Source organism: Anas platyrhynchos, chromosome 2 (assembly GCF_047663525.1).
Source record: "Anas platyrhynchos isolate ZD024472 breed Pekin duck chromosome 2, IASCAAS_PekinDuck_T2T, whole genome shotgun sequence".
Taxonomy (NCBI): Eukaryota; Metazoa; Chordata; class Aves; order Anseriformes; family Anatidae; genus Anas; species Anas platyrhynchos.
In genome coordinates, this window is record NC_092588.1 from 155,341,084 (window position 1) to 155,359,727 (window position 18,644).

Genomic DNA, 18,644 nt, shown 5'->3' on the forward strand with positions numbered 1-18,644 from the left:
GAAGTTCCATTCATCATCAGTTGGGTACAACTGAGGCAAAGCTAACACTGAAATAAATTGATTACAAGCATGGGAATTGATAGAATAGTGCAGTCCTCCAGTGCCATTTTAGGCTTAAAAGCAGTGTCCTCTTCCTAGAGAAAGAAAAACTAAAAGAGCTTCAAAGCAAATTCTGCATACACACATATGCTTCTCCCTATTCTCCCCCTGGCATTGTATAATCATGAGAAGACAACACCCAGGCTCAAATCTTGTTGTGAATATAGAACCTGACCCCACTGAGAGAGGCCTTCAACAGCGAGGCCTGCTGTCACAGGAAGGCTGCTCACTCTTCCAATCCTTCATGGAGGCACCACGCCTCGCTCCACATGAACATCCACACATATTTCAGAGCCTCCCCGTTTTTCACAAAGCAGATGCACGATTTCCCAGCCAGTTCTACTTGAGAGAGTCCCTGTACCTCCCTCCATCTGCTTGCCGGGCCTACGCAGGCAGCAAACTGTGCAACCTTGCAACGATGATCTTGGCTTTATGCCTCCACCAAAAAAACAGCCTTCCACTTCAGCTAGTTTCTTTTTAGAGTCTATAATTAGCTTCTTTCAAAAACATGAACATAAGACTGTGATATTTTTGATAAAGTTTGAGCTCTGGTCCTAAAGTGAGAACAGGAATATTTCAGAGCCACAAATGTTCAGAGCTACTTTATGCATGTTTGTAATTTATAACAAGCTTCAAATATCAGAGATATGCCTTTAATAAGAACAGAAATGAAATGATAAATGCTTGCTAGGGCTGCTGGAAAGGCAGTGTACAATCTCCATTGGAATTTTACCTTTTCCTTCCCCCAATGAAAAATTTTAATGTTTCTCCAAAACAGCAAATTCCAATACCTTTGATTGTTGCACAGACCTCGAGGTCTTCATTCAAATTAGATGAACATGTAAAGTAGGAACAGTCCTCGGGCATAAAACATTTTAAATCCAAATTTTAAATACCTCTGAATTTTGAAAGAGATTCAAGGTTCAGGGACTATCTATTGCAGGAGGGAAGAACAAAACTGATATCAGAATCAACATACAAGTTTGATATTATGGAAGAGAAAATCTGAAATTTTTAATAGTAGGTTAACACTAAATTGCAGACTGCCTGAAGTAGAAAGATTTGGCCTTACTTTTACTAAAGAATCTCAATTAAAAATCTTTTTTATTTCCCCCATGATTTCCTGAATTGCATTGTGCACAATGGCAATTGAATGTTCTTGTTTTAATCACTTGTTTAACCCCTACCGCACCTTTCCAACCCAATGCCAATCTATGGAGGTTTTCCTTAAACAATTCTGTAGCACAGACAAAGCCTCCCAACACATCTAGACAAATGCTAGGGGAAGCAGAGGCTATAACAATTAGACATTATTGTAATAACTGTAACGAGAACAGTTGTTCAACACAGGAACATCATTGTTAGAGTGAACCAAATGTCCTGAAAAGCAGAGCAATCAAAAGAACTGATATTCAGAGAGATGTTAGAAACAACTGTAACCTTATAGCCTCTTCTCCATGCTGGAGTAAATAGATAACTACTCATGAATAAATATAAGAATGGCTTAGGTCTCAATAAATAAAGTATTAAAGTCTGAGAACATCCACAAACAACAGGACCAAATAAAAAGACTATAAACACCTCTTTGTATGCAAGTATGCTGTGTTGTGCTGTGGCCTCTTGAGCTTATAGAGCACTTATGTGAGGTCCCTGTCATTAAAAGCTTAAGAGCCACAAGACTTTCTCTCTCGGTCTGATTTAAAAGGTGCAGAAAGTCTTTGGTAAAATCTAAAAGCATCTCTTCTTGAGGCTCACTTGTGTAGCAAAGCCTGCATGAACCAGGTACATGAGATACAGATGAGCTATAATGTGTTTCTTCCCCTAAGTCTCTGTGCTTGTTCTGTTACTCCAGACACCATTCATGGGCTTACTCCTGTTGAGCCTTTTTTTCAAAGCTTTTTTAGGCATGGATGGATTTCCCACAATCAGAGCTGTTGTTAAGACATGAGACAGGCAATCGAACTGAGGTCTGCTGCCTTGTATCTGATGGTGGCAATGCTGAGGACTGGGGAAATACCTAGGACTGCGGCCACTGATGATTGTTCTCAACATACGCACGTACACGACTGGAAGTATAAGCCTGAAAAAGTATGACCAATTTCAGCCTTGTTTTCCAATGAAATCATCAACCATTTTCAGTTATTGTGTAGTTTCTGCAGATCTCAATAAACTTAATTTTTCAGTTTGAGTACAAAACCCAAACAACTTTATAAACTGCTGGACTGGAACTGATTCAAATTACAGTGTAACGAATGTAACTAGGCTTGAATTCCTGCAGGAACTCAGAACAGCCAGATCCTTTTGCATTGAGTCTCAGCAAATACCCAAACATTCCTTTTTTAGCAGAAATACTCATAAGAAATTAGTTTCAAGATCTCATGGGTGCATATTTGAGACTCCAAAGACTATATCTGTACACACACAAGTATGTTATTCATGCCAGAACTGCTCATCCAATCAAGGAACGGAAATGCTACTACTGCTTGTGGTTCATTTACCCAAATGCTCCAGAATACCACAACGGAAATTTAGAATAGTTGGGACCACTATGACAGTGAAAATATTCGAAAAATGCATGATAAAAATTCTAACATTACACTAAAATTCCTATACCACTGTCTGGGAAAAAAAAATAAAATCCTGTGTGAAATGACTTCAAAACCACCTGGAAATGTCAAAAGCAAAGCAAAGCAAAACAAAACAAAAACAAAAACAAACAAACAAAAAACAAAACCAACCAACCAATACTCGAACAAACAAAAAGTTTAGTTTAGTGCGTGAGGATCTGCAAAAATTACAGCTTTGCTAATTCCTTATTGAGAAAATTATTTAAGTCCAATATTTAATTACACTTCAGCTTCACTTAACCAATGAAAATTGGGACAATATGGAGTAAAAGGCAGCATTTTATTTAAAGTTTCTTTTATTTCTGTGTAGCAGACCATGAGGAGGCTCAACACTCAAGCTTCTGGAAAAATAGAAACTATGAAACATGAGCATACCCTAGTGTTTTAAAGTAAAACTGCAGTGAGGCATTAGAAAATCCTTCATAAATATTTTTAATTATATATATATATATTTTAATTATATATATATATTATAACCATAGCTTCATTGCTGAAATTATGATTTCTGTGCTTAGTATTTAGAAATGTTTACTCATTTGGATGTCCCATTTGGTAACAAATTGAACATACATGTTTTAATGTGCATTTTAAAGCCAATTCATCAATTAAGGTCAAAGCAGTAATTACTGTTTACTTTGCTAACTATAAGCATTGGAAAATTTATTATGGAAAATCCCTAGCAAATTTTTATTGTTGAGATTTTTCTCTAGTTTGTCAGCACAAGGTACAAGACAGAAGAAAGATGAGGAAAGAAAAGCCATAGCTAAAAATCAGAAGCATTTCATGTGGGATTTATAAGAAATTCCCAATTCATTCGTGACCTGGTTTTCTAGAAAATGACATGAATTTGCATGAATACAGCCTGCATTCAGCCACATCTCTCTAATTCTTGCCGCAAAGCAACTCTCTTCAGTCTGCCCTCAAACAGGAAGATGGCAAATATCAAGAGGAGTGGGATGAAATACACATCGCATTTAAAAGAAGTGAGCTGTGGGCTGCAAACTGTGGGAGAGAAGGAAAGGAAGGAGGCTTCGAGTCTTTGAAAAGTACAAAACAAGCCTTTGAATACTACTGAGGTTTTCAAGGACGGCTGAGAAACCTTCTGCAGTTTGCTCAGTGCTGAGAAAAAAAAACAAAAACAAAAACAAAAACAAAAACAAAAACAAAAACAAAAACAAAAACACAACAGTGAGTGTGTTGCCCACAGCAGGTGAAATCAAGTTAGAAGATGGTTGCACATTTCAGGGGAAGAAAAGAGCGTTTTGCAGCATGCTGAGTATTGTTGTCCAGCAGGTCCCCTACAGAGATGGACTGGGGGAAGCCACTGAGATTTCCCTGAGACAGAAATGTGCTCCAAAGATATGCAGTTATTTATGATATTTCCCTTAAGAAAAGGGACAATGGGATGACAACAAGAAGAAAACAGGTCGTTTATGCAGCTGCATCAGTGGTACTGTGTGTAAAGGATGAAGAATAGCAGTAATTTGGTATGAGATGGCAGCGATCGATTCACACCTGAAGTCAAAACCACTGCAAATACATGAGAGAAAGAAAAGCCTGAGACTCACAGAGGAATACAGGGGTGAAACTAAAGGAAGGAGAGCATTTCATGCTTTTTCTTAACAGCTGTTGAAGTGTCCGAAAGGATGCTAAGGCAGAGCTTTCTGGTTGCTCCATCTTCTTCACCTCTTTCTCAAAAAAGTCCTCCCCCACAAAAAAAATAAAAAGAAAACAAACAAAAAAGTAAAAAGAAAAAGGGAAAAAAAAATATACATGGGATCTCAATCACAAATCAAAAATATCGTATATTGATCTCAATCAGAGTAACTGGGTTCAGCAAGTAGAAAGGAGTGACTGCTCAAAGGTAGAGGCCTTGGAGGGGAGCTGTAAGAGCACAGCTAGCCTGGAGAGGAAGCCCTATAGAATCCATAGAATCGAGCAAAAGCATGATGGAGTCAAGGCAGCAATTTATTTTGCTGACGATGTTATGCAGAGAAAAATGAAGCATCCCCTCTATTCTTTTGGTTCATATTCTTGCACTAAACACATGTTGTGTCTGAAGGGGAAAAAAAAAAATCTTAAAAGAGGAAAAAGGATGTTTGAAAAGTGACTTAACAGTCAGAGCACGTATTTTGTTTCACTAATCTTATTCTCCGATATTGCATTTTGTTTATTTCTCAGTCTATGTGCCAAAGCACATTATTGTTTACTACTGGTCCTGCATTAATTGTTTTCCTGACAACACCACCAATTACTATATAAATAAGAAAATATGCTCCTGATTTTCCACACTGTCACATTGTTATTACTGGAGATAATTCAAAAATTGTGAAGTCTTCTCACAAACTGTACCAATTTCTCGTGGTCTTTCAGATGCAAAATTTCTTGTGGTCTTTCAGATGCAAAACACTGACAAAGAAAGCAGTGTGAACTGATGAAATGGCAGGTGCTTCAGCCAAGGTCTGCAGCCAGGTGCCTGGGTTTAGCTACTGGACCAGACCATGAACAATTACCAGACACACCACCAGAAACTGCTGACTATAAATAACAGAGAAAAAGCTGAAAAAATAAATTTATACATATACATTATGAAAAATTATCCCTCTGTGAGGGATGCCTGGATTTCTCGCATGACAAAGAGGGAGTTATGTGACAGGCAACCACTTCCCAGGGATAATTAAAGGGGAGTATTGGGGATCATTTCAGGATTGGGATCGTACAAGGCAATGTGATGCCTCGTGAGGCCCAGGTGACCTAAGTAACAGAATCAGAAATACCAGATGCAGATGTAGCAAAACTGTGAACCATGGGGTAAAAGTTACTAAGGATGGGTTGTTTATTTAGGAGGATGTGGGAGTGGAGAAAGGAATAGGTCGAGGTGAATGGGAAAGGAGAAACATGGGGAAACAGAGAGAAAGGGGAATAAATGGAGTTAATCATGCAAGCAGGTCAGTACCCTTCTCTGACAGCCCTTGTGCCTGACCACAGTAGTCTGTCCTATCTCCTTATTAAATCCCAACCTTAACCATTGTGTGAGATCTCTGTTCTCTGTGTTTGTGGAAGGTCTAAGTGCCAGCAACTGAAGAGAGACTTGGTCACGGGGGTCTGTAGGTCTCAGTGCCAGCAACTGGAGGCACCAGGACTGGGGATCTTTTACCAGGGGACTTCGATTCCATGTGCATGCATGCATGTGAGATGTGCCTACACACGTCAGTCTGGATCAGCTGGTGAGTATGAGGTGATACACAGTAAGGACCGAAGTCTCAGCTGATAGTTCCGTAAGGTTTTTAGGCAAAGCCCAGGCATGAATAGTTGATGAAATTAAAGCCTGTGATAATATTTTGGATCTGCCAATGTGAGTCTCTAATAAGGAGGGCATGTGAATGTGTTTTCACTGGTGAACTTTAATCCTAACAGGAGAAGGGTAAAAGCACTGGGCCATCCATGTTCATATTTAAGTGAGTGTTGTTACTGTTCAGATGGGTGCTGCTAGGAGACCATGTGTACTGCCTTAGGGTTCCCTAAGATGCTCTGTGCTATGACCTTCCATCAGGTGCCCTTTTCCCCTCCTGTTCCTCTCTCGAGGGTATCCCAAAAGAGGAAATCCCTTCCTCTGACTTCCTGAGTATGCCTTGGAGGGAAGATCACCCTCACTGCTTAGTTGCCAGGAAGATTACACAGATTTCTTTAGCAGATCTGGTGTCCTCCGTGCTCTGGAGTGATTTGAGTTCAGAATGGCATGTTGGTCACAGCAGCCCCTTAACTCCTGTCCAGAACAGGTACCAGCAACTCCCCTTACAGCACTGCATGAACTGCTACGAGAGGATACATCTGCTCATTTTGGACACACAGAGTTGCCCTATTTGTATGATCTGACTTGGGATGGTGACAGGTGAACTCAGAAAAGGAAGAATGAGTATTACCAAAGTATTTCTATACAGGAGCTTTGCAAAGATGTAGGGAAGATTGGGAGTGCAGTAGCCACCTAGAGGAATACCCCTTCATGTTGACCAGATGAATTGCTGTCTTTATAGATGTTGTTTACATAGCCAAGAAAAATGGGCGATAATGCACTTTACAAAGGGTGCTCATAAACACTGCACAAGAGCTCCATGCTTTCAGGATACTAAACAGACCATCCAAAGTGACACAGTGTCAAGCCAATGGAGCTTGTTTCCATGGCAGTGTGGGCTTATGAGCACTTCTATGACCATACGACTGCTCCAGCAAACAAAGAATGCATACCGTAAAAAAATAATAAAACAAAACAAAACAAAATAATAATAATAATAAAGTTGAAGTATAGTATAGTAATAAACAACAGACTGCAGTGGCCAGATGTTGACTGATATGAAGGGCATCCATCCATAGCTTCTGTGTTCTCTCTTGTCTCCAGCTTTATTAATTATGGGAAAAGATAGTTCTGTATGGATTACAGCAGACATCAGAACATTTATTCAGTAAGACAGGATGAATTAAAAAGGGGAGAAAACAAGAAAAATAGGCTATCAGCTACCATGTAAGAATCACACAAAGAAGGAACAGCATAGCTGAATGTTATCAGATGCTCCTTTTTCAGAGAAGTATGAATTCTCCACGTACAGTCCTGCTGTTAAGTTGCACTGCTTCCATATTTCCAACAAGATAATGACAAACATTTGTATATAATTATTTTCCGAGCATTAAGGTAAGACTACTGTCTGACTCCTGCTGCTTAACAACTTGCATTAGCAAATAGTCCCAGCGAATTAGTTTTTAACTATTTAAAATGAACTATTCCTAGGAGTATGACAACCTGATATTAGGAAACTAATAGCTGCATCATACCCAAAAGATAGAAATGTCATTACACACATGTGGATAGTTAACAGTGAACTATGCTTCAGGATATCCAGCAGTCTCTTAGAAGCAGGGCTGATGAAGAACAAGGCATCCATCACATTCCTATATGAAATATTGCAATAATATTAAGAATTACACAGCTGCTTACTCTCAAGGCTTTAGATGAAATTATAAAACTCAGTGGTAGACGAGTACATATTGTTTGCTTTTGTTGGTGTTTCACTGGTTTCTAAGAAATTTAATTCTTACCTATGTTTCATATCTTTTCTATAACACAAAGCTGAGGTACCCATTAAACCAGCACTCCTTTTTCAGAGAAGCAAGACAAAAAGATGGATGAAGTTCCAGGTTGAAACAACACCATAACTCATGCTTTATGAGTTATACAAAGGATTACATTATTGTGTTTCAAACTGTGTCTGGCATCTCTGTGATTACTTGCTCTGTGTTTGTAACTCTGAAATACACAAAATGGTACAGACCATTAGAAAAACAGTCAAAGCTACCATGTGGTACAGAAACAAAGGTTGAAGCCCTAATCCTTTGTTCCCAGTCCTACTGAAACTGATGGGAGTCAAGAATAATTGGCAAGAAAAAAAAAAAAAAAAAAGGAATGGTGCTATGACTTTTAGTTTTACAAAATGAAATAAATTTTCAATCCCACATCAAACAAAGTTTTAAAGAAAACGTTAGCCAAACAATATTGGAAGAATCCCAACCATCTCCAACAAGACAGTTATTAAAGCAAATCTTTTGATTTAATGTACTTTTAAAACAATATTTAATGACATAAAGAGTGGACCAGACAGATTCTGCTTATTTGCATTAATGAAACAGCAGAAAGCGACCTTGAGAGTGAAGTGTTCAGAGGGTGGTATTTCAGCATGTTTTTTTTTATAACAGTGTGTTCTTCATGCATCATTTTTGACAAGCTAATTCTTACAGCACCATTTACAGCAGTAGAGTTGAACAGAAAAACAGCATAACAACCTTTAAACAACAGAATTTAACATCTCATCCTTGAAAAGCTTCCCAAAATTTCTTGCTGTTGTTTTACTCTTTCAGTCATTGTTACCTTTGATTTGTAATGCTTAAATGAAGATAGTTCTGCTAAACAGAGGCAACAAGATGAAACTTGTTTCAAGTCTCCTCTTTAAATGACAGATATTCAGCTGCCTAGAGGGAGATGACAGAGCAGACTCCAATGAGATCTGGTACTTAAATTACTCCTCCAGATATAAAATGGCTGGTGTGTGCAAAAAGGGACTAAGCAGATAGCATAGGGGGTGGTCCAGAGGTGCTGTCCAGGAAGAGTCAGTGCAAGGTCTTGACCTGGATGGGAGCCCATGAGGGAAGGTGCAGCTGTGGAGCACTGGGTTCCTTTTCCTAGGGCCAGGGCTGGGACTTCAGTAGCCTCACCAAGGCAGGTGTGCCCTGGTCAAATCACTGAATCTGGAGACCTGCTGTGGTGGAGTGAAATGCCTGGTATCTAGCATCCACCCCCATAGCAACAGAGATCTAAAGATCCAGTGAAAACAGGGGTATGGCAGAAACTCTGAGGTTGGAAATCCCATAATCTAATTCCAGTTTACCACTGGAACTAGACACTACTGAGCCCTGTCAGGCCCATGACAGTGAGCATGAAATGCTGAGCACAGAAACTGCAAATTTTGGACAGGTAGTAATGGGAGGAGTTCAATTACCTCCATACAGAATGGGTCAGCTATTCATAAGGATATGTGGAAACAAAACTCCTGGAAGAACCTGCATGGGAATCCACATGAGAGACTCAAGTGATGCTCGGGAACCAGCTCAAGTGGAACCAGTGGAAGAGCTATTCTTTAGCAGTGGTAATGATTAAGTTGCTAGAGAAAAGAGCAGGTGACTGAAAAGAGCCCTAGATAAAAATAAAATAAAGTAAAATAAAGTAAAATAAAATAAAATAAAATAAAATAAAATAAAATAAAATAAAATAAAATAAAATAAAATAAAAATGTGAAGAAATGGAACAATATAAAAACAACACTATTAGTCAAGAAAAAGCTGAAAAGAACATCCCCAAAAACAGGAAGCCTACAAACCATCTAGAAGACAGAACACTGCATTAGTAGCACAGCTAAAACATCGACCAAAAGGAAATACAAAAAGGAAAAAAAAAAATCCTATTTGGCTCAATAGGGAGTTAAGAAGGATCTCAGAAAGGACAGAATTTAAAGAAATGGAAAGCTTGCCCACATGCAGAGAACAGAAAAGCCATACAGCATGACAGATCAAATGTAAAAAAGAAATTAAGAGGGTGGAAATGAATTTGAACAGCACTTTATAATGGATACTCAACTTCATAGCAAAAAGTCCTTTAAAACATCAAAAGCAAGAAGCCAGACGAGGAATTAGTGGGACTGCTTGATTAAGAACATAAAAGGGGCACTTGGGGATAAACAAAAACATCAAGTGAATTTATTGCACTGGTATTTATAGTGAACCAACTTCAATACAGAAGAAGTATTAGACCAAACAGATAATGCTAATAAATCACCAAAAGTGGGAAGCATTCTCTCAAATGTGAAGTGGCAGAACTGCTAGCACACAGCACACGTGTGCTATCCACCTGTATAAAGAGCTGCTCTGCCAGAGGCCTCCAAACGTAATCCCATCTTCAAGAAGGGCTTCAGAAAGTATCTGAGAATTATGTAAGGCTTTTAAGTGACCTCCTTGCCAACGGGACAGAGCCCATAATAAAGAATAACTGAGAACTACAGTCTCTTTGGAAAAGAATGGTATAGATTCATAATGGGAAATTGAGCCCCACCAGGCTGTTGGCCTTATGTGTGAGTGATATCAGTCAGTATTTAGGTAAAGAATTTGGGTAAAGGGGAGTTTGGGTAAAGGGAATCTAGGGACAGTTCAAAAGCTCAAGTTTCCCTCCACAGTATTGTTTCCTACTAAGTATTTTAATACTTTTCCAGCTTATCAGTGATTTCCAATGTTCCTGTTCTCAGCAGATCTAGAGTAGAACAGTCAACACAAACTACTTTACATTTTTAAATACAATGTACAACTGCAGCACTGAAATGAAATTATTTCTAATGAATATCCACACTAATGAGCCAAGTTCAAATTAAATTCATCATTTTACTCAAACACAAATTCTGTAAACTGAAGTGGGTGTCATAGCCTTGAGGAGCTTAAGCACTACTTTAAAAGAATCTGTCAATTATTTAATAGAAATTCATTCTTAACACAATGTTGCTGATCTATGTCTCACATCCAAGGTTAATTTAATGCTTAAAATGTAGCATTTCAAGTACTGTTGCATGAAATAATTCATCTTGGAAAAACACAGTGAACAAGGGAAGACAATTATTCATGCGAATAAAACATGAATTACAAAAGAGAGCAAATTATATCTATATAATGCAGACATGCAAAGATCAATCCATTATGCCAGGCAACACAAAGAAAGGAGATATAAATTGTAGGGTAAAATTATAGCTATATACAGTTTTTTGTATTTTTTTTTTCTTAAGCAAAAAAGCATGTGGTTCACCACAGCTTCTGGCCGAGTCAGTTGAGGTGCTACTAAGGCCCCAGTGCCCTTACCAGTACCATTAAGACAAAACTTCATCCCATAGCAAAACCAAAGAGGGTAGGTTTCAGGGATAGGACCTCTGTTCTCAGTAGGAAGAGGACCAGACACTTGACTTTTTCGATCAGAAAGCCCAGACAGTGATAGTAACTAAATAACTGAGATGCTGGAGTGTTCCCGGAACACATCTCTGAGTGCATGAAACAGAAGCACTGTGGAAAGCACGCAGAGGTCTTGGTAGTCAGCAAGCCAGCAGTGGGGCCTGGTAGCGAAGGCGGCTGGCAACATCCTTGGCTGTATTGACAGGAGCATGGCCTACTAACTGAGGAAAATTGATCAAGAGAAATGATTAACCCTTTTACTCAAGGCTCATTAGATCATATCTACATGATCACATACAGTTTGGGGACTGCTGGTACAAGACATTGGTCAACTGGATTGAGTTCAGTAGAGGTCACTGAGATGGTCGGGGTCTGGAGCACAAGGCCTGTGCAAGGTGGCTGAGGCAACTGGGCTTGTTCAGCCTGGACAAGGCTTCAAGGAGAAAAGGATATTAATTATGTGAGAAAAGGTTCATCCCCAGCAAAACAAAGGACTGGGGACAACAGCAGGTGGGGGAACCTGAATAACACCCTGCCCTGGCTACTCTGGGCTATCCCAGGAGAGTCATCAGCTCAGTGGAAAACAGAGGAACAGGCAAGAGAGCCCCAGCAACCTCCCCAGAGAAAAAGGGGGCTGTCACAGAGGATGGGACAATGAGGAGGCTCTCCAGCACAGCTTTGAGACTGAGAGGGAATGCGAGGCAGGGAAGAACATCATGGAATTGAAGGGATGCTTAGGGAAGGAAACAAAGGTAGGGAAAGGTAGGGATCAAGGTGATTTATGAAGGATTAGATACAGGAAAACTGAAAGATACAGTACACGTGTTCTGTGTCCTGATCAGCACGGTTAGTCCTGTCTTTTCATAAACTTAATTTCTAACTACTGTCCTGGGTGAGTGCCACTATTCTGTGGGCATGTGTGTATGGAGGGCTGAGTCATCTTCTTCCTTCTGCTCTGAACCCAGCCATTTTTCCCACACATTTGACAAGGCTAAGGACTGAAAAAGAGGCAAGCAGGTGAAGAAATAACAATAGACCTGAAAAAATGTACTGGCAACAAGGAGTTCAACCAGGTTTCTTGTTCAGCACCCTACACAGCACCCAGTCAAGTCCCTTCCAGTGCAAATCAGTCACTGTTCAAAGCTCTTATAAAACCTTATTTCAAAAGTTCAGCATTAGCTTCATCCATTTTTGTTCACAAAAGGTTGGCATTTTACATTTAGAAAACTCTTCATACATGTACATTCCACTTTTTCCTTTAACAAACAAAGAAATATTCTTCATTTTCCAACAAAAATAAAACCACCACCACCAACAAAACAAAATTCAGGAACATTAACTAGACAAATAAAGGTCATTTTAAACAACATATAAAACCTCAGGATTATGTGCAATTATGTTCTCTATAGCATAGAGCAGAGAGCAACAAGGGCAGCCAACAAACTGCAACGCATACATAATTGTGCACAATTATACAAGCAATACATAACTTGTTCTAATTACTTTGCATTGGTTAGATTCTATTGTAGTTCAAACTGTCAAAAACGATGACAACTAACTCCAGGTGCTTTTTAAAAGCCAAATTCTATTCACTGTGCATTACTCATTCTGGAAAATAACAGTACTTACAGACTCCACAATTTTCAAAAAATATTTTAAGAAGCCATTCCAGACCTCACATTTTTCTGGGTTGCAGGGACTGTCACTCAAATTACTGACAACATTTGCCTTTAGCCTTTAACTGGAAGAATATTTCTAGACCACAAATATTCAGCAATTGGTGATGCTGAACGGGCCAAATTTCACTACCCACAATGCTATCCCAGCTGCTATGCGAACGGTCGGTGAGATCAACGTTTCTGCCACGACTGTCACTGACTGGGATCCTGAAATCTTGGGCGGTGATACTTGTGAGTTTGATACTTAATTAAAAACAGAAGGTAGCCTCAGTTACTGTTGGTTAACAGACCTACACAGACAGGAGTGCTATTTCCCCAGAGCATGACCACTCAGCTCAGAGTGAGATAAAGGATATGTGAGAAATCTGCAGGTAATCGTCTCTGGAAAACCCTCTGCAGCATCTGTAGAGATGCTGGGAAACTGGAGCAGCTGGGATGCAGCTGATGGTTTAAGAAAGAAGGAGTTAAGTGCATAGGGGAAAGGTCAGAGATCAATTAAAGCATCAGAAGCTGGTGCCCTGATCTACAGGTTACACGGCAACATGCTATCAAACTGGACTTGCTGAATTAGGGGGGGCCTGCCACTGACCTGGCAGCTCATCAGGATAATCCAGGTTCTTGGACTATTCACACGAGTCAGCCAAGCACCCCTGTGCCTCAACAGCACTACACAGACACTGTCAGCCAATGCAACCAAAAGTCGTGTGGAAGGTCCTGGGGAAAAGGAATCTCAGGCAGTGAGAATCTCAGCTCCAAGAAGCTATACTACAGTTAGTTAACACAATGCCTGCATCTCTGCAGAAGACCAAACGCTCCAGACCCAATTAGGTGATATGCTACCAGCCAGCCCTGAGGGTGCTTGGACCAGGAGGTGATGCTGCATCTCAATCTGCAACAGTAGAAATCCCTGAGGAGGGAGTCTTTACAACCTGAGGACCAAGGTTTACCTACTGGGTGGCAGCTGACAGCGCTGAAATGAGTACCATTACATAGAAAAAGTAGAATGGAGTATGAATAAAGTTATGTTGACAAAGAAGGGAAACTACTCATGGTGAAATGCCTATGCTATAATGAGTTTATATTGTTCACCACACACTTTGGTTTCACATGGAGCCCCAGAGCCATTAGGCTTATGAACCTACAGTACCCATAGTGGTGCTGCTCTTGGCCTGTGTATTATTTACTTTGCTGTACATTGCTACTATAACCATTTGGTTATGACTCAAACTGTTAGGATGATAATCTTTACAATCTAGTCTTCAGTGTGTAGTTCACTGTGGGAGGGATGGAGTTTGTAATGTTGTAGGTTGTAAGGAGCAATGGGCCACAGCAGTGACCAGTATGGGAGGCTAACACAAATCTTCATATGACAGTGAAGATCATAGAATCAAAGGATGGTTTGGAAGGGTCCTCAAAGCTCATCTAATTCCAACACCCTGCCATGGGCAGGGACACCTCCCACCAGCCCAGGCTGCCCCCAGCCCCATCCAGCCTGGCCTTGGGCACTGCCAGGGACGGGGCAGCCACAGCTCCTCTGGGCAAAGAAGTAAAAAACAAACAACAACAAAAAAACACTTTCAGGCAGTCTTCAGACAAATGAAACAGCAGTGGAAAAAAACACTGTGTGCCAAAACTTAATCAAATCAGAGAAGTACTCTAGCTCAAATATATTTCAGGAAACATCTGGAAATGTTCAAGAGACTCTCAAGGGAAAAGAACATACCATGCTGGTTCAGGTATGTTGCTGAGAGAGCTCCAGCCAGTGACTGACACCATGCTGGAGCAGGAATCACTATGCTTATCACCTCAAACTCCCACGTTGTCCTACTGTTTGTCACAGGAATTTTGATAGACTGAATGTATCGTAGTAAAAATAAGGAAAAAAGGAAGATGGATGTTCTTGTAAACATTTCTTTAATAGTCAGTTGTGTTTTTTTTTCTTTTTGTTTTTTTTTCTTTTTTTTTTTGTTTTAGCCTATGCCCAAATCACGGTCAAAGGTTGGTGGATAACAAAGCAACTCAAGTAAAATACCCCAACTACAGACTGCTGCTTCTCTGCGACATTCTGTTTCTTCAACCCAAAGAGCATTGGCCATGTAGAGCTGTAAGCCCTGTTCTTTGATCAGACTGGACTGTAGAGCACACTGTGAGTAGTGGTTACACAAGACACTAGACTGGGAGCACCATGGATGACTCAGCTTGCCTTGTGGCTTGCAAAGAAACTTCTTGGCACTATCACTACTAACTCCAGTGACCATCACATGCAGTTACAGAAGTCCAGAAGGCTGTGGCTACTGTACTCTAGACATGGCACCAAGTTTTGGAGGAACACAGTAAAAATAGTCTCGCCAATGCTTTTAAGTAATACTCTTCATTAAATAAGTGTAGCATTTGGGAACAGGACTTCCCAGTGTCTGGACTATCCATCCATTTTCCAGATAAGTCTGACCAAGACAAGCTAGTGCAGATTCATGGGGCTGGAGAAAACAAGCAGCAGTAGATATACAACTGCAGAAGGAGAAGGACAATTTTTAAAGTGTTATTAAAATGTTAACAAGCTGTCGCTGTGACTTCAGTGCCATGAAACACAGCTCTAGGAACCAACAGTTGCAGTTGTAAAGAAGGCGGCCATTACACCAGGGCTCTGGCTGTGGCAGGCTGAATTGAAGCTTGTGGCAGACATTTTGGATGTTCTTTTCCACACTCTCCAAGATGCATCTGTTAAGTGTCAGGACTCTGCTTCTGCCACAGCTGTCCCTGAGGCCTTCACCCTAAGCACACTGCACATGGATCCAGGAGCTCCACTTTATTTCAGGCCTAGGCCTTGGCTCCTCCCTTGAGCTATGGCACTGGCAGTCCTGTGCCCAGTCCTGTCCCAGTTTGATGGTCTGGTCTCCCAGATGGGTCTCAGACACAACTCCTCACTTCACATCTGGTGGTCACTGGAATGCTGATGAAGGCCACTGCTGCCAGCAGCCCTCACCTGCTCCCTTGCTCAGGCAATGCCGGCCTGCACCTTGCTGGGGAGGTCATCAAGCTCCCCTTCCTTTGTGGAGCAGATCTGCTGCTGTTCTTCTCTGACATGGGGAAAATGGATAACAGCAACAGAGGCTTCCACTTAAACATTTTCCCAACTGTGCTTGTGCTGAGTGTAAGATATACATGGCCAGAAGTGCTCATCATTGCTGATTAAGAAGAACCCAAAGGACACAATGAGAGCTTGACAGCCAGTTCCCCTTGTCCCTCTAGGCTGCAGGTATGCGATGCTGGCCAGACCACTTAACATACACATTTTGGTGACTGCTAACAATGTCACTAGCACAAAATATCTAAAACAAACTAGCAAAAGGATTTTGTATAGAAAAATGTCCCCTTCTATGGGACTTAGCATAGTGTGTGTAAGTACTTAGTATAGTATGTGTAAGTATTGGAGAGACATTGTCCCGCATGCCCAACAACTACCCAGGTCCTGTAACAGTTCCATTCACTGTGTATTATAACCACCCGATGGAGACACACTGAGAATGAGACACTGTGTGTAGCTTAGTTAAAGGTAAAACTCAGAAAATCAGTACTATAACCAGGTTGTTAGAGACATTCTGTTTCAGGAACCCACTGGTCTTTGTCATGGCTCAGTAGTACACATTCACCAGCTTTGACATGCAGTTTCCTGATTTCTCTCTGTTTGCATCCCATCAGATTGCTTTCTGTGCTCTTGTGAGACCTTGTGTCACAGCACCTGCAAGCACCCCCTGTTTGGAGTGCCCTAAGAGCTACTTCAGGGAAAACCAGTCCTATATCACCACCTCACTTAATTTCCTCCTCAGGTTCTACTCAACCTATTTTTGATAGTAAGCGTTAAATCAAACCTTGAGAACATTACTGCAACGAACCGTCACAGAAAACCAGATGGTACAGAAGGTACCGAAGTCACCCTCTGTACAAAATTGGTTAGCTGTAGCCAGCAGCTTTTCCTGCTGTTGTAATACTGACCTCTAAACGCAAGAGGGCATTCCAGGCATTTACATTTCAACTTGAGAAAATTGAAAACAACCTAGAGCAGTTACTGCTCTTCTAAGTAAACAGAGACACAAAAGCTGACTACAAGTTAATAGCGCTGTACTGTTGCGTGTACATGCATAAGAGCATCCGTCTTTTAAAAAGACTGTTAGATATTTGATTATTCAGAAGTAAAAGCTCTTAAGACCCATGCTTTGTCGTTATATTTTATCACAGTATCTTTGCATTTCTCTCTTAGAGGAAAGCAGACCCTAAGAACAGAACAGGCGCAGAAGACTTTTTCAGGCATTGCATTTACGTCCTGTTCCTACAAGTGTCTCCTCCATTCCTGTCTGTAAAGAAGCACTAAACCTGCACATCCATCTGCACCAACTGCTGCCACACTGGGGACTTTTATCTTTCTGGGGATAAAAGTCATTCCTGTGAAAAGAAACATTCACTCTTCCTCCCTTCTGACTTTTGCAAGCTCTTGATTACTGCTCATTCTCTTTGGAAATAGCTATATACTGCAAGCCCAACTCTCTCCATTGAGTTAATTCATTTGCAATATGTTTTACAGCCCTCATTGTAATGTTATACCAATACCTACTTAAAAGCTCCTTCTAAATATGTTTCCAAGCACCACACAACTCAATCTTGTCTTGCAGATTTCTGAAAAAGCACAAGGCTTTACTGAAATCGGTGTCACAAAATGCTCCTGCATTTCAATTCCTGCATTGAGCGCTGTGCTGGGCTCATACAGCCCCTTCTACCTCCCAGCTCCCATCTGCTCTGTGGTAACACATCTCAACTTCTGGTTCATTTCGCTCTTCTCTCCGATTTCATTTTCCCCCGACAAGTTTTCCATAAACAACTTCACTTCTTGTGTATGTAAATCGCTTCACCCACACCATGTGATTTACCCCTGTGCAGCAGAGGCCTGCTTTAATCTTGAGGTCTCACCCAAGAAACCAACCACTGCCCTCTGGTCAGGACCAAGGGCTTGCTCCTGCAGCTCCTGCTTTTGTAAGGTACAAAGTCACACTTTACTTCTCAAAATCCTCATATATAGATGACTCTGATTCCACAAACCCATTATTTTTTCTCCACAACATTGTTTGGTAAGCAGGAGAGGGAGCATGCTTAATTTAACATGAAGAACCAAAATGCTTCTCCCAACCAAGACTTTTATCTTCCTGTCTGACCCGTTGTTTATAGTTTCCTAATGTATCTATGACCAATGACTAGAGGTTTTTTTTTGAGTTTTTTCTTCCCTGAACACCACCCACGTTTGCTTTCTCCACAGGTCTCCTGCAGCTTCCACCTGGAGGACCTCCCTTCAGGCACCTGATCAAAACTGGTTTCATACACCTCTAAGTTTCTTGTTTGTTTATTTTGTTTTGGTTTTGGTTGGTTGGTTTGCTTTGGAACTCCAGCCTGTGGAGGGCCCATGTTGGAGCTGGGGAAAAGTGATGAGGAAGGAACAGCAGAGAGGTGCTGGTATGGACTGACCGCAACTCCCCATGCCACTTGGTGGGGATGGAAGAGCCAGAAATGAAGGACTGAAGTTGAGCCTGTTGAAGTTTTTGGCTTTGTTTTGCACTATCCTGCTTTTTTTTTTTTTTTTTTTTTTTTTTTTTTTTTTTTAAATGGGCAAGAAATTAATGTTCCCCAATCCTGTTTTATCAAAATCTCCATCCTTGGACACGGC